The sequence below is a fragment of the Phyllobates terribilis genome, unplaced genomic scaffold, assembly GCF_046119375.1.
Source record: "Phyllobates terribilis strain yellow unplaced genomic scaffold, ASM4611937v1 Scaffold_665__1_contigs__length_859303, whole genome shotgun sequence".
NCBI classification, from domain to species: Eukaryota; Metazoa; Chordata; class Amphibia; order Anura; family Dendrobatidae; genus Phyllobates; species Phyllobates terribilis.
Window position 1 is genome coordinate 500,769 of NW_027363425.1, and position 22,279 is coordinate 523,047.

Here is a 22,279-nt window from a genome sequence, read left to right on the forward strand (position 1 = left end):
AGGACGAGATCCCTCCAGCTGATCCAGTGTTCATCCCTCCTTCTCCTGAATGACCCCCCGAGGATGGACGAGGACGAGACCACCAGAAGATTATTACACTTCACCCTGGAGATCATCTCCCTGCTGAGCAGAGAGGTAACTCCTCTACATTTCTATCAGCTTTATTGTGTTATGTAACAAGTCCGACATCGGGAAGAGGAAATCCAGAGGAGGAAGAGAAGGATTCTTTACTGTAAGAGCAGTGATTGTGTGCAGCTCTCTGCCAGGAGGAGTTGTCATGGGGATTCCCTATAAGAGCTGTAGAGGGGCCTGGATGTCTGTCCTGAGTGTAATAATATTCCAGGTTATGGCCCTAGATTACTGGAGACGGTTATTGATCCCGGGATTTCTACTGATTGTCAGATCTGGAGTCGGGAAGGAATTCTTCTCCCTAAGTGTCTCTCTCCATACACAGGATTACACAATAGTGAGGAAGACACCAGGGGAGGGTGTGACTCCCATCATCCATCTCCAGGAGTCAGGAGGGCGGAGCCCGGACCCCATCACAGAGCCTCCCCCGCACCCCCCGATACATGAGAGGAAGAAGAAGAAGATCCTAGAGCTCAGCAACAAGATGATTGAGCTGCTGAGCGGAGAGGTGACTGCTGGGACATTATACAGGACAGCACTGGAGGATTCTGGGTAATGACCCGAGAGGTGACTGCTGGGACATTATACAGGACAGCACTGGAGGATTCTGGGTGATGACTGGAGAGGTGACTGCTGGGACATTATACAGGACAGCACTGGAGGATTCTGGGTGATGACCGGAGAGGTGACTGCTGGGACATTATACAGGACAGCACTGGAGGATTCTGGGTGATGACCGGAGAGGTGACTGCTGGGACATTATACAGGGCAGCACTGGAGGATTCTGGGTGATGACAGGAGAGGTGACTGCTGGGACATTATACAGGACAGCACTGGAGGATTCTGGGTGATGAGTGGAGAGGTGACTGCTGGGACATTATACAGGACAGCACTGGAGGATTCTGGGTGATGAGCAGAGAGGTGACTGCTGGGACATTATACAGGACAGCACTGGAGGATTCTGGGTGATGAGCAGAGAGGAGACTGCTGGGACATTATACAGGACAGCACTGGAGGATTCTGGGGGATGAGTGGAGAGGTGACTGCTGGGACATTATACAGGACAGCACTGGAGGATTCTGGGTGATGACTGGAGAGGTGACTGCTGGGACATTATACAGGACAGCACTGGAGGATTCTGGGTGATGACCGGAGAGGTGACTGCTGGGACATTATACAGGACAGTACTGGAGGATTCTGGGTGATGAGCGGAGAGGTGACTGCTGGGACATTATACAGGACAGCACTGGAGGATTCTGGGTGATGAGCGGAGAGGTGACTGTTGGAACATTATACAGGACAGCACTGGAGGATTCTGGGTGATGACCGGAGAGGTGACTGCTGGGACATTATACAGGACAGCACTGGAGGATTCTGGGTGATGACCGGAGAGGTGACTGTTGGAACATTATACAGGACAGCACTGGAGGATTCTGGGTGATGACCGGAGAGGTGACTGCTGGGACATTATACAGGACAGCACTGGAGGATTCTGGGTGATGAGCGGAGAGGTGACTGCTGGGACATTATACAGGACAGCACTGGGGGATTCTGGGTGATGAGCGGAGAGGTGACTGCTGGGACATTATACAGGACAGCACTGGAGGATTCTGGGTGATGAGCGGAGAGGTGACTGCTGGGACATTATACAGGACAGCACTGGAGGATTCTGGGTGATGAGCGGAGAGGTGACTGTTGGAACATTATACAGGACAGCACTGGAGGATTCTGGGTGATGACCGGAGAGGTGACTGCTGGGACATTATACAGGACAGCACTGGAGGATTCTGGGTGATGAGTGGAGAGGTGACTGCTGGGACATTATACAGGACAGCACTGGAGGATTCTGGGTGATGACCGGAGAGGTGACTGCTCGGACATTATACAGGACAGCACTGGAGGATTCTGGGTGATGACTGGAGAGGTGACTGCTGGGACATTATACAGGACAGCACTGGAGGATTCTGGGTGATGAGCGGAGAGGTGACTGCTGGGACATTATACAGGACAGCACTGAAGGATTCTGGGTGATGACCGGAGAGGTGACTGCTGGGACATTATACAGGACAGCACTGGAGGATTCTGGGTGATGACCGGAGAGGTGACTGCTGGGACATTATACAGGACAGCACTGAAGGATTCTGGGTGATGACCGGAGAGGTGACTGCTGGGACATTATACAGGACAGCACTGAAGGATTCTGGGTGATGAGCGGAGAGGTGACTGCTGGGACATTATACAGGACAGCACTGGAGGATTCTGGGTGATGAGCGGAGAGGTGACTGCTGGGACATTATACAGGACAGCACTGGAGGATTCTGGGTGATGAGCGGAGAGGTGACTGCTGGGACATTATACAGGACAGCACTGGAGGATTCTGGGTGATGAGCGGAGAGGTGACTGCTCGGACATTATACAGGACAGCACTGGAGGATTCTGGGTGATGAGCGGAGAGGTGACTGCTGGGACATTGTACAGGACAGCACTGGAGGATTCTGGGTGATGACCGGAGAGGTGACTGCTGGGACATTATACTGGACAGCACTGGAGGATTCTGGGTGATGAGCGGAGAGGTGACTGCTGGGACATTATACAGGACAGCACTGGAGGATTCTGGGTGATGAGCGGAGAGGTGACTGCTGGGACATTATACAGGACAGCACTGGAGGATTCTGGGTGATGAGCGGAGAGGTGACTGCTCGGACATTATACAGGACAGCACTGGAGGATTCTGGGTGATGAGCGGAGAGGTGACTGCTGGGACATTGTACAGGACAGCACTGGAGGATTCTGGGTGGTGACAGGAGAGCTGACTGCTGGGACATTATACAGGACAGCACTGGAGGATTCTGGGTGATGGTGGTGTCGTTGTTGTCAGGTTCCTATAAGGTGTCAGGACGTCGCTGTCTATCTCTCCATGGAGGAGTGGGAGTATCTAGAAGGACACCAGGATCGGTACCAGGAGGTGATGATGGAGGAGCTCCGGCCTCTGACATCACCAGGTGAGAGGAGACTCTTGTTGGCTCCGGTGGATGTGATGACGTCTCTCGGCCTCGTCCTATAATAGATGATTTTTCTCCAGACTTGCTCTGGTTTTCTCTACATTTTCTCACAGCTTTCATTCCCTGATTCTTCTCTTCTGATCTGTGAGTCGCGGTTTCTCCCCTGTCGTCTTCATCAGTCTTGAGTCTTCGTCCTCGGCGGCTTCTTTCAGAATCTTTCACCTTCCTTAGAGCATCGGTCACATTTTGTCTGCAGATGTCCCAGCGCTTCTGTCCGTTCTCTCCTGTGAGATCTTTCGGTACCTGAGTCTGTCGTGGATTGTTACTCAGCAGAGTCGGGGTTAATTTACTGATGATTTTCCTCCTAATCCGCTGTCGCTCGTCTGTCCCTCAGAATCGGTGCCGGCTCAATGTCGTCATCAGTCGTGGTCGGGCGTCCGGCTCCTCCCTCTTGGCTGACACTTGTGTGACCTTCCTTGGTCTCCTCCGTTCATTCTTCTTCTTTGTGACAAATCACTTTCTCCGTACTGAGCACAAAGTCCTGGATAAATATCGGCACCGGACCGTCCCTCAGACCCCGAAACACGAGTCCTGACATGAAGATGGAGCGTGGTGGAGCCGATCACCCCCCAGAGCCGGACATGGAGGCTCCAGCAGTTCTCCGGCCCCCGCGTCTATTCACCACTCGCTCTGCAGGCGGAGAAGCACAGAACTTTCCGCACTGGAGGAGACGGTCTCATCACCGCGCACTCCTCTCTATAGGGGGAATGTGTCTCCTGGAGGACAGCGGAGATTCTGAGTACGGAGAGTTATAGGCCATGTAATGCCCCATGGGAAATAAGATATGCAAATTTCCTTTTGCCAGATGCAGAGAACATGGTCTCTAGCGCCATCTACAGGATTCAGAAATCCTAGGAGTCAATGTCAAAGTTTCAAACCCATCCTGATAGGGCAAATTTCCATTTTTTTCCTCCCCTTCTTCTATAGGCCATAATATTTATATTTTTCCATCCACAGATGTTTGAGCTCTTCTGTTTTTTACATGACATTTTACCATATAATGTGCTGAAAAACAGGAAAAATTCCAGATGAGGCCAAACAGTTAATAAAAAGAAAACAAAAATCCTATTCCACATTTATGTTTTGGGTTTTGTGACCTCGCTGTGAATTTCCAGGTCATTACAGTTACGGTGATTCCAAACTTCCATTTTTTTTTTTTTAGAATATATTTTATGGGTTAAATATTCAGAACTGTTCCTGACACCCAGGGCCGGCGTCAGCACCCGGGCAAGTGCTGGGGCCCTGAGCAGGCAGGGGGGCCCACTGGCGGTCGCGCACCCCGCTGGGCCATGGGCGGAGGAGAGCGGTGTCAGTGCCCACCCTTCTCCGCCGCTTGCTCAGGGCCCCGGCAGCCGGATAATTACCTCTCCCCGTGCCTCCGCAGATCCGCCGTCTTCCTGCTGTGCGCTTCCTGTGACGTCTCAGGTCAGAGGGTACGGTGACGTCTTTCCACCGGGCGCTCCCCTGAGCCGTCACAGGCAGCGCAGAGAGGGACGACGCCGGCCACGCTGGAGTCCGGACCCGAGCAGCGGCTGGAGGAGGGAGGTGAGTATTTGATTTTTTTTTTTTTTAATGTATGGAGACATGGGGCATAATATGGGGAGGGGGGTGACATCCTGCATGGGGCATAATATGGGGGGGTGACATCTTGCATGGGGCATTATAAAGAGAGGGGGGGATGACATCCTGCATGGGGCATTATAAAGAGAGGGGGGGTGACATCCTGCATGTGGCATTATAAAGAGAGGGGGGGTGACATCCTGTATGGGGCATTATAAAGAGAGGGGAGGGGTGACATCCTGCATGGGGCATTATAAAGAGAGGGGAGGGGTGACATCCTGCATGGGCATTGTAAAGAGAGGGGGGGTGACATCCTGCATGGAGCATTATAAAGAGAGGGGAGGGGTGACATCCTGCATGGGGCATTATAAAGAGAGGGGGGGTGACATCCTGTATGGGGCATTGTAAAGAGAGGGGGGGGTGACATCCTGCATGGGGCATTATAAAGAGAAGGGGGTGACATCCTCCATGGGGCCTTATATGGGGGCCAGTATTCCGTATGGAGCTTTATATGGGGGCCAGTATACTGTGTGGAGCGATTCGCTGGTTTCTGAGCTATTGTGGAATTTACAATAGATATCACTCATGTAATGTAAGAAGTGAAATCTTTGCATTGTACTATATATATATATATATATATATATATATATATATATATATATTTCTCTGCGGTATCTGTGCATCATGAATCGTGGTATGTGTTAAAGGGGCCACTGAGACTCTTTCGCCCGGGGCCCAGAAAAACCTGGAGCCGGCCCTGCTGACACCCATCACTATCTTCCTTTATCGGAGCTGTGTGAGGGCTTCTCTTCTTGAATGGCCGCTGACCTTTTTATTGGTACCATTTTAGGGGTATCTGTGACTTTTTGATCTTTGTATTTTTATTGCAGTTTTGGGGAGGTGTTTTTGAGGTTTTGATGTTTTTTTCCTTATGGCGTTTACTGTGTGGGATAAATCCTGAAGTGAAAATGCCAAATATGTTTGTTTTTTTTTAAAAAAAAAATAAATAAAATTCTTCTCATTTTGGGAGACAAAGCAAAAATAATGGCGACTTCAACCTAAGATCCTTGTTGCGGATCCGGGTGGTGGAACCTTTGTGCTGTGGTGCAAGGAGGGACCAGAGGAGCGTGACTAAGGTCGCACAGCGGCTCAGTCGACTCCGTGAACCAGGGAGGGACCGAGCAGAGGGACCAGGTGCCACTCTGGGACCGACCTTGTATGAGAGCAGGTGATTCCCACGGGTCAGATGGCAGGAACTGACCGGTACAGCGGATGAGCACAGCAGGCAGGCTGACTTGTAGACAAGCAGGCTGATTCGGCTGATAGCCAGACGGGTGCTCCAGGTAGGCAAACTGGCGGGCACAACAGGTAACTGGTAGAGACGCCGATGCTACAATCCTATTCATACCGGGCTTCATAGGAAACCCATGGAGGCAGAGACGGGGGTCTTCTGCAGGCCGCTGGTAGTCATGGCAAACCGTTGTTGGGATCCTCCGATTTATTGACTGATTGGCAGAAGAATGGGACACCCAACCACATAAAGGGAACCTGTCATGTAAAATAACACTATTAACCTGCAGATGTTCCCTAGCAGTGTTCGGTTTCCAGTCATAGTTTCGGCCGGCGCAGCTACAGTCACTGTTGAGTGTATAGAGAGCAGCTTATGTTACCGCGCCCCCGGCACTGACTGACAGCCGGGTCAACATTTGAGCTGGCTATCAGTCAGTACCTGGGGGCGCGGATTCAGTCTCTCCTCAGTATACAGTGAGCAGCGGCTGAATCCGCACCCCCGGCACTGACTGACTGCCAGCTCTAATGCTGAGCCGGCTGTCAGTCAGTGCCGGGGTGCGGTAAGTGCTGCCGCTCTCTTTACACTGAGCAGTGACTGTAGCTGCTCCGACCCAAACTCTATGACCGAAGCCAAACACTGGGGAGTGGAATAAGGTTCATTTCCTACCGGCAGCGTGGCTGTAAATGTGGGCGCCAAGCAGGTTCAAAATGCTATTAACCTGTAGATTAGCCTGATGTCTGCAGGTTAATAGCATTGTTTTACATAACGGGTTCCCTTTAAATGGCACTGTCAGGCTGTCAGCAGCAGTGAAGTGGTTAAATGGCAGCAATTGGAGCTCTCTCCACATACGTGCACCTGGCATGCTCCATGCATGAACACCAGATATCAGCAAGGGGTTAAAGAGCGTTATCACATGACATCAGAATGCGCGGGACGGGGTGTTCTCGCCTCAAGGACTCAACGATGGCAAAATGTCAGGTGGTCCGCTCCTCCTCTTCATGGGGTCTGATCAGAACGATATAAGTGGGATGATGACGCAGGTGTTGGCCCTGCAGGAACATCGGGCAGCACAAGGGTGGTAATAATAAGTGTAAGTCTCCCTTACAGGGATGTTTGTTCAGAAGAATATGTATTATGGAGCTTTTCTGTGGAGTCTGACCAGACAATCTCTCCTTGGCTCCCCGTGTGCATCAGTAAGCGCCCATGACCCCGGTGCCTGCTCTCTAGTTGTCCTTTCTACACATTGATGGGCACTAACCGCTGTGTACCGGGTGCTCCCCACAACACCGTCCTTCCGGGCGCTGTGACTTCATCCGTCAGCCGTACATGTGCCTTTTTTCCTCCTTTAGAGACAAACGCTGCACTTGCTGCCTATTTTAGTGTTTATATCGAGGCGGATGTTGAGATTTATCTCTATTTAAAGAAGAATAAAAAAGCGGTAACTTATCTTTTAATAGGAGGATGTCAGGTTCTCTCCTCTTAGTGATCCCAGAGGATCCTGTCCAGGAGGGAGGCCACATCCACATAGTGACATTGTGAGCTCTCAAAAAAACAATCACTGGTAAATGGTCACCGTCCTTCCCCCAATCTCCATAATGGCGAATTAGGAAAGGAACCGATGGATAGAAGTGTGGAGCTTTCTCCAGCTCCTCTGTGGTTCCATCCCTGGTGGAGATGAATCTTGGAGAAGTTGTGTTTCTTAGTACGGCTCCTCCATCTGACTGACGAGGGTCTTCTCCAGGGCTGTGGAGTCGGTAAGCCAAACCTCCGACTCCTCAATTTCCATGACTCCGACTCCCTCATACACGGCTCATGTTTAAGTGATAAATTTACTGTAGCACAGATTCATCTCATCTAAAAGTCTAGACCCTTAGATCAGGAATAGGACGGACATTTATAGGACATTTCATAACTTTCCCAAATTCTTATGAAAAAATATTTCCCACAAACTGCATTGAACTACTGTACCCAATTTATTATATATTTTAGGAGTCAGTCGGTCCATTTTATATCGACTCCAGCAAAATGGGCTCCAACTCCACAGCCCTGATCTTCTCTGTCCCTCTCCTCAGGGTCCTCATCCTCCGAGTGCAGAGCAGAGAGCATTAGGCTTTGGCCTCGCTGATTATCACTTCATACTTGAGGCCCACAATGTGCTGGGACCTCTGTACCGGTGGTGAGGACCACAACAATGTAATTTAGTCCCTGATACATAAATATAGAATTACCGGTTCTGAGAGACGAGTCTCATATATAGACCGATACACGGCAGGTCATGTATTCAGTCTGTGTGTCTCCACAGATGGATCCAGGAGGAGAAATCCACCAGAGAGATGTCCCCGTCCTCTGTATCCCCAGGACTGTCCAGAGGAGAATCACAACATCCCGGAGGATCATCAGGTAGATGACACTGAAGTCCCCACAACATCTGACCATGAAGTGATGGGACCTGAGCTCATCTTACATTGTTCTTTTTAGGGTGAAGATCTGATTGATATTAAGGTTGAGGTTATACATGGAGTAAAAGAGGCGACTGCAATATGGGCCGATCAGCAGGGTGAGGAGGGAGACTATCATGTCTGTTCTGCGGTCAGCTACTACTACTCCCATCATCACATGACACAATCTGCAGTGTCATGTAAAAGTTCGGTCACCCCTGGTCAAAATGACTTATTGTGAACAGTTAAGCAAGTTGAAGATGAAATGATCTAAATGGCCTAAAGTTAAAGATGACACATTTCCTTTGTATTTTAGGAAAAAATAAGAAATATTGTCATTTTTTACAGTTTAAAAACTACTAAAAGGAAAATGGGCTGATGTAAAAGTTTGGGCGCCCTTGGAGATTTGTGTGCTCAGATGACTTCAACCAAGGTCTCAGACCTTACTTAGCCTGTTAGGGTTATGACTCGTTCACTATCATCGATAGTAAAGACCAGGTGATGCCAATTTCTTAGCTTTATAAAAACCCAGCCTCCTCTAACATTGTGCCAAAACCAGCAGCCATGGGTTCTTCTAAACAGCTGCCAAGTACTCAGAAAATGGTGGAGGCCACAAAGCAGGAGAAGGCTATAAGAAGATAGCAAAGCGTTTTCAAGTTGCCCTTTCCTCAGAAATGTAATTTAGAAATAGCAGTTACCAGGCACAGTGGAGGTCAATATAAGGTCTGGAAGACCAAGCAAAATTTCAGTGAGAGCTGCTCGTAGGATTGCTAGAGAGGCAAATCAGAACACCCAGCTGACTGCAAAAGACTTTCACAAAGATTTAGCAGACTCTGGAGTTGAGGTACATTGTTCTACTGTTCAGAGACACCTGCACAAATATGGCCGTCATGGAAGAGTCATCAGAAGAAAACCTCTCCTGCATTCTCACCATAAAATTCAGTGTCAGAAGTACAAAAGAACATCTAAACAAGCCTGATGCATTATGGAAGCAAGTTCTGTGGACTGATGAGGGTAAAATAGAAAATGATCAGAGGTATGTGTGGAGGAAAAAGGGCACAGAATTTTAGGAAAAGAACATCTCGCCAACTATTAAGCATGGGGGTGGATCAATCATGCTTTGGGGTTCTGTTTCAGTCAGTGGCACAGGGAACATTTCACGGGTAGAGGGAAGAATGGGTTCAATGAAATTTCAACAAATTCTTGATGCAAACATAACAGCATCTGTAAAAAAGCTGAAGGTGAAAAGAAGATGGCTTCTACAAAAGGATAATGATCCTAAAAACAGGTCAAAATCCACAATAGAAGACCTGAAAAGGCGCAAACTGAAGGTTTTACAATGGCCCTCACAGTCCCCTGATCTGAACATCTTGAAAATCTGTGGCTAGACCTCAAAATAGCAGAGGAGGCAAGACGACCCAAGAATCTCACAGAACTGGAAGAATTCTCAAAGGAAGAAAGGATGAAAATCCCTCAAATAAGAATTTGGCCAAAAAAGGGTTTACAAGCTGTGATACTTGCAAAAGGGGGCGCTACTAGGTACTAACCATGCAGGGTGCCTAAACTTTTGCATTATTTATTTATTATTTGCCTAAAATACAAAGGAAATGTGTCATCTTTAACTTTAGGCCTTTTAGAGATCATTTCATCTTCAACTTGCTTGTTCACAATAACAGTAATTTTAACCATTGGTGCCCAAACTTTTACATGTCACTGTATTCTGTCACTATGTGTTTCCTACAGATGGACTCATGGAAAGAAATCCACCAGAGAGATGTCCCCGTCCTCTGTATCCCCAGGACTGTCCAGAGGAGAATCACAACATCCCGGAGAGTCATCAGGTAGACGGTGCTGAGCCCTGTACCGGATCTGTATATGGGGGAACATTTCTGATCGAGGTCATAGATGTCACAGATTTTGGTGGTTTCTTGTATTGTGCTGATTGTTGCATCTGATATATCAGGAGGAAGATCCAACTAAGAATAAAGAGGAGGACGAGACAGAAGAAGAAGCGATGACGAGGGGGGATCAGCCGTGTGTGAATGACGGGAAGGAGGAGATTCCGGTAGATGTTTCCACAGGTGTGTAATAATGTCCAGTGTATAATAATTACTGGCTTTAATATTACTTCCATCCTTTACTTCCATATTGTTCTTACACAAGTCCCGTGCTGCCATGTAAATGATTGAGCTTGTGATTCAGACAGACAGATTCCCTATAATGAGGCAGATGGAGACATTGTGGACGCCGTCTGACCTGTGATCCGTCGGTGTCCGTCTTTTTAAGCGTGCATAAAAGCACGGTCCGCCACAGCTTTGTGCACTTTTGAAAAAAAGGACACCGCTGATCAGAGCCAACACAGACTCCAATGTAACTCTGCTGCCTCATTATATGAATGGATCCCTCGGAGGTGTCATCTGAAACACGTATTTTGTAAATATTGATTGAAGCCCCGATGTAAGTGCTCAGCGTAGAGCACAGGATAAATGTGATCCAAAATGCCACCAATAAAAGCTTCTACTCAACCCACAAAAAACAAGTCCCTACTCAGGTTCATCATCTGTTAACAGAAGTATAGGGGGCATCCATATTACTGGTAGAACAAAGGCTCTGGAAAAGTGACGTGGCTCCCACTAAAAGAAATCCAGCAAAATCTGCGCTCCCAAATCCAAATACCCCCCTCCTCCTAGGCCCCACAGTGTGCCAAAACCGCTGTTAGCGTCCACATGTTTGTCATTAATGTAGATAGAAGAGCCCACTTAATTTCCAGGGTGTGTGACTCCATAAGCACGAGCCGGGCATAATGTACTGGGCGCTACAAAGTACTGAGCGCTACAAAGTACCGGGCACGACAATGTACCAGTCACTACAATGTACCAGTCACTACAATGTACCAGGCACTACAATGTACCAGACACTGCAATGTACCAGGCACTACAATGTACCAGACACTACAATGTACCAGGCACTACAATGTACCAGGCACTACAATGTACCAGGCACTATAATGTACCAGTCACTACAATGTACCAGTCACTACAATGTACCAGGCACTATAATGTACCAGGCACTATAATGTACCAGTCACTACAATGTACCAGTCACTACAATGTACCAGTCACTACAATGTACCAGTCACTACAATGTACCAGGCACTACAATGTACCAGACACTACAATGTACCAGGCACTATAATGGCATATTTGCATTTTCACTTGGCAACATTCATTGCTGATAGTTTCTGGAAAACATTCATGGAGTCAAATTCATCACTACAATAGTAGATAAATTCTTAAAGGGTTATAATTTTCAAAATAGGGTCACTTGAGGGGGGATTCTGCTCTTCTGCCACTTAGGGGCTCTGTATATGGAGTCTGCAAATTATTCTATGAAAATTTGTTCTCCAAGAGTCAAATATTGCTCCTTCCCTCCCGAGTCTCACCATGTGGCTAAGCAGTACAGTACAGACACATATGGGGTATTGCCCCGTTTAGCAGAAATTGTATAACAAATTATGTGGTCATGTTTGCCCATTTCCCCTTGTGAAAATGTAAAATCTGGGGCTAAAACAACATTTTAGTGGTAAATATGTCATTTTTGTTCTTCTCCGTTCAATGGTATAACATTTTGTGAAACACATATGGAGTCAATATGATCACTGCACCCCTGGATGATTTCTTTGTGAAAATGAAAAATTCGTGGCTAAAACAACATTTTTGGAGAAAAAACATAATTTTTAATTTTCACAGTCCAATTTCTTAAAATTTTGTGAAACACCTGTGGTTTTAAAATGTTCACCATACCTTTAGATAAATTCCTTGAGCGTTGTAGTTTCCAAAATGGGGTCAGTTGTGGGGGGTTTCCACTGTTTAGGCACATCAGGGGCTCTGCAAACGTGACATGGCGTCCGCTATCTATTTAGACGATTTTGTACTCCAAAAGTCAAATGGCGCTCCTTCCCTTCTGAGCCCTGCCATGCACCCAAACAGTAGGTTTTCCCCCACATATGGGGTATCAGTGTACTCAGGAGAAAGTGCACATCAAATTGTATGATGCATTTTCTCCTTTCATTCTTGTAAAAATGCAAAATCTGGGGCTAAAGCAACATTTTTGTGGGAAAAAAATAATTTTTCATTTTTCTCTTCCACATTGCTTTAATTCCTGTAAAGCACCTAAAGGGTTAATAAACTTCTTGAATGTGGTTTTGAGCAATTTTGATTGGTGCAGTTTCTCAAATCGTGTCACTTTTGGGTATTTTCTGTCACACAGGCCCCTCAAAGTCAAACATGATGTGGTCCCTAAAAAATAGGTTTTGTAAATATTCTTGTAAAAATGAGAAACTTCTGATAAATTTCTAACCCTCTAATTTCGTAACAAAAAATATATTTGTTTTAAAAATGACTCTGATGTAAAGTAGACATGTAGTAAATGTTAGTTTTACCACCAAAAATAGTTAATAAATATCTGGTTTAAAGGCATAAAAATTCAATGTTGGAAAATTGCAAAACTCTCAATTTTTTTGGGTGAAATTTTTGATATTTTCATAAATGCAAATAATAACGACCAAAATTTACCACTAACATGAAGAGCAATGTGTCACGAAAAACATTCTCAGAATCGCTGGGATGTGCGGAAGCTCCAGAGTTATTACCACATAAAGTGACGCCGGTCAGAATTGTAAAATGAGGCCGGGTCATTAACATACAAAGTGGCTCGGTCCTTAAGTGGTTAATGTGTCTTCAGTGCTATTGCAGTCTTCTAAGGTTTCCTATCATGCTGGTAGACATACTGTGGACATGATTACTGATAAGAGATAAAGTAAATCCAACTCACCTGTGTGGTTCATGATTGGAGCTCGGGAGAAGGTGCTGATCAAAACGTGATGAATAGCCAAAGAAGATGTGGTATCCAGCTCCAAGTAAAAACATGCGTTTAATTAGTCCATGTGTAAAAATTACATCCATGGGGCGTGGCCGGACATGTGAGTGGAAGTGTGCTAGGAGAGCCCCTGGGATAACTAGCCTGCCGGAGGATCCATTGGTCCCCTAACGTAATAAAAAGCGGTATTACCCCTTTTATACATGTCATAGCACTTACCGGTGTGCATAGGAGGAGCCATCATGGCCAGAGGAGCAGCAGCGAGACGACGGGGAGCAGGAGGGAATGGAGGCACCCAAGATGGCGCAGGCTCCTCTGCAGCAGGTAACAGAACAGGGAAGTCAGTGGCTGCAGGCACAGCACTGAGGCTGGCTGGATGTGTTAGAGCTTCAGACACAGGAGCCTGCACTGACAATGAGGCACAGACACAAATCATTGAGGTGTCTAATCCATTCTCTGTGCTTTCAGAGGAATTCAATAACACTGCTGATAAGGTCTCTGCAAGTTCCCGTGCCCGGCAGCCTCAGCCAGAAATCACTGCTTCCCACCATAATACTGATCAGAACATTAATGACCCCACGATAAAGGATGTGTTTGTGGCTGTAACACAGTATGAAGCTGCTTTAGCCTCACTTAACAGTCAGATGGGAGAGATTAAAGAGGAACTTTGTTTTATGAGGCAAGGGCTACAAAAGGTTAACGACCGCACTACAGCAGCAGAGGGCAGAACCAGTGATCTGGAGGATAAACAGTCTCAGATATCACAGGACAGCCACAGACATGGACAGCCGATCATGACCCTATTACCTAAAACTGATGATTTGGAGAACAGACTCCTGCAAAATAATATAAGAGTGATGGGTGTCCCTGAAAAAACTGTGAGCAATAATCTGAATGAGTACTTTGAGACATGGTTACGTTGTTTGGGGCTGATTGCCTGTCTGCCTTCTTTGCTGTGGAAAGGGCGCACAGGGTGCCAACCCGGCCACTGTCACCAGGGTCCCCTCCACGTCCAGTATTAATAAAGCTGCTGCACTACAAAGACAGAGATGCCACCCTTAAGGCCGCCCGTGATAAAGGGGACATCTCTATTAACGGCCAAAGAATTTCTTTTTTCCGGATTACCCCATTGAAATTTCAAAACGTAGGGCGCAGTTTCTTGATGTAAACTGAACTCTGCGTAGTCTGCAAACCTCATACTCCATGATTTACCCTGCGAAACTTAGAGCGGCGGCTCTGGGAGAGACTTTCTTTTTTGAACATCTGAAAGACGCACTCCGCTGGATTGATCTGAATGAGCCGAGGAACCATCAAAATCAGTAACTTTGAACCTGGATAATTAAAGATATATACGATCAGAGTTTCCCGATTGACTGTTGGGGTCATATCCTTTACTGCCTAGCCCACGGCCCAGTGGACACAACTATCCTGAGCTATATCTGAATATTGCAGGCCCCCAGGAAGTGTTTAACCCTTTTCGTTTTAGGTTGATTGTTCGCTTGCCTTGAATACGGCTACAGGATGGACTGGTGCCTTTCTTCATTCGCTTGCCTTGTATACGGCTACAGGATGGACTGGTGCCTTTCTTCATTCGCTTGCCTTGTATACGGCTACAGGATGGACTGGTGCCTTTCTTCATTCGCTTGCCTTGTATACGGCTACAGGATGGACTGGTGGCTTTCTTCATTCGCTTGCCTTGTATACGGCTGCAGGATGGACTGGTGCCTCTCTTCATTCGCTTGCCTTGTATACGGCTACAGGATGGACTGGTGGCTTTCTTCATTCGCTTGCCTTGTATACGGCTACAGGATGGACTGGTGCCTTTCTTCATTCGCTTGCCTTGTATACGGCTACAGGATGGACTGGTGACTTTCTTCATTTGCTTGCCTTGTATACGGCTACAGGATGGACTGGTGACTTTCTTCATTCGCTTGCCTTTTATACGGCTACAGGATGGACTGGTGGCTTTCTTCATTCGCTTGCCTTGTATACGGCTACAGGATGGACTGGTGACTTTCTTCATTCGCTTGTCTTGTATACGGCTACAGGATGGACTGGTGGCTTTCTTCATTCGCTTGCCTTGTATACGGCTACAGGATGGACTGGTGCCTTTCTTCATTCGCTTGCCTTGTATACGGCTACAGGATGGACTGGTGACTTTCTTCATTCGCTTGCCTTGTATACGGCTACAGGATGGACTGGTGACTTCCTTCATTCGCTTGCCTTGAATACGGCTACAGGATGGACTGGTGACTTTCTTAATTCGCTTGCCTTGTATACGGCTACAGGATGGACTGGTGACTTTCTTCATTCGCTTGCCTTGTATACGGCTACAGGATGGATTTGTGGCTTTCTTCATTCGCTTGCCTTGTATATGGCTACAGGATGGACTGGTGCCTTTCTTCATTCTCTTGCCTTGTATATGGCTACAGGATGGACTGGTGGCTTTCTTCATTCGCTTGCCTTGTATACGGCTACAGGATGGACTGGTGACTTTCTTCATTCGCTTGTCTTGTATACGGCTACAGGATGGACTGGTGGCTTTCTTCATTCGCTTGCCTTGTATACGGCTACAGGATGGACTGGTGACTTTCTTCATTCGCTTGTCTTGTATACGGCTACAGGATGGACTGGTGGCTTTCTTCATTCGCTTGCCTTGTATACGGCTACAGGATGGACTGGTGCGTTTCTTCATTCGCTTGCCTTGTATACGGCTACAGGATGGACTGGTGACTTTCTTCATTCGCTTGCCTTGTATACGGCTACAGGATGGACTGGTGACTTCCTTCATTCGCTTGCCTTGAATACGGCTACAGGATGGACTGGTGACTTTCTTCATTCGCTTGCCTTGTATACGGCTACAGGATGGACTGGTGCCTTTCTTCATTCGCTTGCCTTGTATACGGCTACAGGATGGACTGGTGGCTTTCTTCATTCGCTTGCCTTGTATACGGCTACAGGATGGACTGGTGCCTTTCTTCATTCTCTTGCCTTGTATATGGCTACAGGATGGACTGGTGACTTTCTTCATTCGCTTGCCTTGTATATGGCTACAGGATGGACTGGTGCCTTTCTTCATTCGCTTGCCTTGTATACGGCTACAGGATGGACTGGTGGCTTTCTTCATTCGCTTGCCTTGTATACGGCTACAGGATGGACTGGTGCCTTTCTTCATTTGCTTGCCTTGTATATGACTACAGGATAGACTGGTGCCTTTCTTCATTCGCTTGCCTTGTATACGGCTACAGGATGGACTGGTGCCTTTCTTCATTCGCTTGCCTTGTATACGGCTACAGGATGGACTGGTGGCTTTCTTCATTCGCTTGCCTTTTATACGGCTACAGGATGGACTGGTGCCTTTCTTCATTCGCTTGCCTTGTATACGGCTACAGGATGGACTGGTGACTTTCTTCATTCGCTTGCCTTGTATACGGCTACAGGATGGACTGGTGCCTTTCTTCATTCGCTTGCCTTGTATACGGCTACAGGATGGACTGGTGACTTTCTTCATTCGCTTGCCTTGTATACGGCTACAGGATGGACTGGTGACTTCCTTCATTCGCTTGCCTTGAATACGGCTACAGGATGGACTGGTGACTTTCTTCATTCGCTTGCCTTGTATACGGCTACTGGATGGACTGGTGACTTTCTTCATTCTCTTGCCTTGTATATGGCTACAGGATGGACTGGTGACTTTCTTCATTCGCTTGCCTTGTATATGGCTACAGGATGAACTGGTGCCTTTCTTCATTCGCTTGCCTTGTATACGGCTACAGGATGGACTGGTGGCTTTCTTCATTCGCTTGCCTTGTATACGGCTACAGGATGGACTGGTGCCTTTCTTCATTTGATTGCCTTGTATATGTCTACAGGATGGACTGGTGCCTTTCTTCATTCGCTTGCCTTGTATATGGCTATAGGATGGACTGGTGCCTTTCTTCATTCGCTTGCCTTGTATACGGCTACAGGATGGACTGGTGACTTTCTTCATTCGCTTGCCTTGTATACGGCTACAGGATGGACTGGTGACTTCCTTCATTCTCTTGCCTTGAATACGGCTACAGGATGGACTGGTGACTTTCTTCATTCGCTTGCCTTGTATACGGCTACAGGATGGACTGGTGACTTTCTTCATTCGCTTGCCTTGTATACGGCTACAGGATGGACTGGTGGCTTTCTTCATTCGCTTGCCTTGTATACGGCTACAGGATGGACTGGTGCCTTTCTTCATTCTCTTGCCTTGTATATGGCTACAGGATGGACTGGTGACTTTCTTCATTCGCTTGCCTTGTATATGGCTACAGGATGGACTGGTGCCTTTCTTCATTCGCTTGCCTTGTATACGGCTACAGGATGGACTGGTGGCTTTCTTCATTCGCTTGCCTTGTATACGGCTACAGGATGGACTGGTGCCTTTCTTCATTTGCTTGCCTTGTATATGACTACAGGATAGACTGGTGCCTTTCTTCATTCGCTTGCCTTGTATACGGCTACAGGATGGACTGGTGCCTTTCTTCATTCGCTTGCCTTGTATACGGCTACAGGATGGACTGGTGGCTTTCTTCATTCGCTTGCCTTGTATACGGCTACAGGATGGACTGGTGCCTTTCTTCATTCGCTTGCCTTGTATACGGCTACAGGATGGACTGGTGACTTTCTTCATTCGCTTGCCTTGTATACGGCTACAGGATGGACTGGTGCCTTTCTTCATTCGCTTGCCTTGTATACGGCTACAGAATGGACTGGTGGCTTTCTTCATTCGCTTGCCTTGTATACAGCTACAGGATGGACTGGTGGCTTTCTTCATTCGCTTGCCTTGTATACGGCTACAGGATGGACTGGTGGCTTTCTTCATTCGCTTGCCTTGTATACGGCTACAGGATGGACTGGTGCCTTTCTTCATTCGCTTGCCTTGTATACGGCTACAGGATGGACTGGTGCCTTTCTTCATTCGCTTGCCTTGTATACGGCTACAGGATGGACTGGTGACTTTCTTCATTCGCTTGCCTTGTATACGGCTACAGGATGGACTGGTGGCTTTCTTCATTCGCTTGCCTTGTATACGGCTACAGGATGGACTGGTGCCTTTCTTCATTCACTTGCCTTGTATACGTCTACAGGATGGACTGGTGCCTTTCTTCATTCGCTTGCCTTGTATACGGCTACAGGATGGACTGGTGGCTTTCTTCATTCGCTTGCCTTGTATACGGCTACAGGATGGACTGGTGCCTTTCTTCATTCGCTTGCCTTGTATACGGCTACAGGATGGACTGGTGACTTTCTTCATTCGCTTGCCTTGTATACGGCTACAGGATGGACTGGTGACTTTCTTCATTCGCTTGCCTTGTATACGGCTACAGGATGGACTGGTGGCTTTCTTCATTCGCTTGCCTTGTATACGGCTACAGGATGGACTGGTGCCTTTCTTCATTCGCTTGCCTTGTATACGGCTACAGGATGGACTGGTGGCTTTCTTCATTCGCTTGCCTTGTATACGGCTACAGGATGGACTGGTGGCTTTCTTCATTCGCTTGCCTTGTATACGGCTACAGGATGGACTGGTGGCTTTCTTCATTCGCTTGCCTTGTATACGGCTACAGGATGGACTGGTGCCTTTCTTCATTCGCTTGCCTTGTATACGGCTACAGGATGGACTGGTGCCTTTCTTCATTCGCTTGCCTTGTATACGGCTACAGGATGGACTGGTGACTTTCTTCATTCGCTTGCCTTGTATACGGCTACAGGATGGACTGGTGGCTTTCTTCATTCGCTTGCCTTGTATACGGCTACAGGATGGACTGGTGCCTTTCTTCATTCACTTGCCTTGTATACGTCTACAGGATGGACTGGTGCCTTTCTTCATTCGCTTGCCTTGTATACGGCTACAGGATGGACTGGTGGCTTTCTTCATTCGCTTGCCTTGTATACGGCTACAGGATGGACTGGTGACTTTCTTCATTCGCTTGCCTTGTATACGGCTACAGGATGGACTGGTGGCTTTCTTCATTCGCTTGCCTTGTATACGGCTACAGGATGGGCTGGTGCCTTTCTTCATTCTCTTGCCTTGTATATGGCTACAGGATGGACTGGTGACTTTCTTCATTCGCTTGCCTTGTATATGGCTACAGGATGGACTGGTGCCTTTCTTCATTCGCTTGCCTTGTATACGGCTACAGGATGGACTGGTGGCTTTCTTCATTCGCTTGCCTTGTATACGGCTACAGGATGGACTGGTGCCTTTCTTCATTTGCTTGCCTTGTATATGACTACAGGATAGACTGGTGCCTTTCTTCATTCGCTTGCCTTGTATACGGCTACAGGATGGACTGGTGCCTTTCTTCATTCGCTTGCCTTGTATACGGCTACAGGATGGACTGGTGCCTTTCTTCATTCGCTTGCCTTGTATACGGCTACAGGATGGACTGGTGGCTTTCTTCATTCGCTTGCCTTGTATACGGCTACAGGATGGACTGGTGCCTTTCTTCATTCGCTTGCCTTGTATACGGCTACAGGATGGACTGGTGACTTTCTTCATTCGCTTGCCTTGTATACGGCTACAGGATGGACTGGTGCCTTTCTTCATTCGCTTGCCTTGTATACGGCTACAGGATGGACTGGTGCCTTTCTTCATTCGCTTGCCTTGTATACAGCTACAGGATGGACTGGTGGCTTTCTTCATTCGCTTGCCTTGTATACGGCTACAGGATGGACTGGTGGCTTTCTTCATTCGCTTGCCTTGTATACGGCTACAGGATGGACTGGTGCCTTTCTTCATTCGCTTGCCTTGTATACGGCTACAGGATGGACTGGTGCCTTTCTTCATTCGCTTGCCTTGTATACGGCTACAGGATGGACTGGTGACTTTCTTCATTCGCTTGCCTTGTATACGGCTACCGGATGGACTGGTGGCTTTCTTCATTCGCTTGCCTTGTATACGTCTACAGGATGGACTGGTGCCTTTCTTCATTCGCTTGCCTTGTATACGTCTACAGGATGGACTGGTGCCTTTCTTCATTCGCTTGCCTTGTATACGGCTACAGGATGGACTGGTGGCTTTCTTCATTCGCTTGCCTTGTATACGGCTACAGGATGGACTGGTGCCTTTCTTCATTCGCTTGCCTTGTATACGGCTACAGGATGGACTGGTGCCTTTCTTCATTCGCTTGCCTTGTATACGGCTACAGGATGGACTGGTGGCTTTCTTCATTCGCTTGCCTTGTATACGGCTACAGGATGGACTGGTGCCTTTCTTCATTCGCTTGCCTTGTATACGACTACAGGATGGACTGGTGCCTTTCTTCATTCGCTTGCCTTGTATACGGCTACAGGATGGACTGGTGGCTTTCTTCATTCGCTTGCCTTGTATACGGCTACAGGATGGACTGGTGGCTTTCTTCATTCGCTTGCCTTGTATACGGCTACAGGATGGACTGGTGACTTTCTTCATTCGCTTGCCTTGTATACGGCTAAAGGATGGACTGGTGCCTTTCTTCATTCGCTTGCCTTGTATACGGCTACAGGATGGACTGGTGCCTTTCTTCATTCGCTTGCCTTGTATACGGCTACAGGATGGACTGGTGACTTTCTTCATTCGCTTGCCTTGTATACGGCTACAGGATGGACTGGTGACTTTCTTCATTCGCTTGCCTTGTATACGGCTACAGGATGGACTGGTGCCTTTCTTCATTCGCTTGCCTTGTATACGGCTACAGGATGGACTGGTGGCTTTCTTCATTCGCTTGCCTTGTATACGGCTACAGGATGGACTGGTGGCTTTCTTCATTCGCTTGCCTTGTATACGGCTACAGGATGGACTGGTGCCTTTCTTCATTCGCTTGCCTTGTATACGTCTACAGGATGGACTGGTGCCTTTCTTCATTCGCTTGCCTTGTATACGGCTACAGGATGGACTGGTGGCTTTCTTCATTCGCTTGCCTTGTATACGGCTACAGGATGGACTGGTGGCTTTCTTCATTCGCTTGCCTTGTATACGGCTACAGGATGGACTGGTGACTTTCTTCATTCGCTTGCCTTGTATACGGCTACAGGATGGACTGGTGACTTTCTTCATTCGCTTGCCTTGTATACGGCTACAGGATGGACTGGTGCCTTTCTTCATTCGCTTGCCTTGTATACGGCTACAGGATGGACTGGTGCCTTTCTTCATTCGCTTGCCTTGTATACGGCTACAGGATGGACTGGTGCCTTTCTTCATTCGCTTGCCTTGTATACGGCTACAGGATGGACTGGTGCCTTTCTTCATTCGCTTGCCTTGTATACGGCTACAGGATGGACTGGTGCCTTTCTTCATTTGCTTGCCTTGTATACGGCTACAGGATGGACTGGTGACTTTCTTCATTCTCTTGCCTTGTATATGGCTACAGGATGGACTGGTGGCTTTCTTCATTCGCTTGCCTTGTATACGGCTACAGGATGGACTGGTGCCTTTCTTCATTCGCTTGCCTTGTATACGGCTACAGGATGGACTGGTGCCTTTCTTCATTCGCTTGCCTTGTATATGGCTACAGGATGGACTGGTGGCTTTCTTCATTCGCTTGCCTTGTATAAGGCTGCAGGATGGACTGGTGCCTTTCTTCATTCGCTTGCCTTGTATATGGCTGCAGGATGGACTGGTGCCTTTCTTCATTCTCTTGCCTTGTATACGGCTACAGGATGGACTGGTGGCTTTCTTCATTCGCTTGCCTTGTATACGGCTACAGGATGGACTGGTGCCTTTCTTCATTCGCTTGCCTTGTATACGGCTACAGGATGGACTGGTGCCTTTCTTCATTCGCTTGCCTTGTATACGGCTACAGGATGGACTGGTGCCTTTCTTCATTCTCTTGCCTTGTATACGGCTACAGGATGGACTGGTGGCTTTCTTCATTCGCTTGCCTTGTATACTGCTACAGGATGGACTG

General features: G+C 47.7%; 1 pseudogene; it reads left to right on the plus strand.

Annotated features, from left to right (window-relative positions):
• LOC141235438 (uncharacterized) overlaps nt 1–22,279 on the plus strand; it is a 64,535-nt pseudogene continuing 42,256 nt past the window's right edge.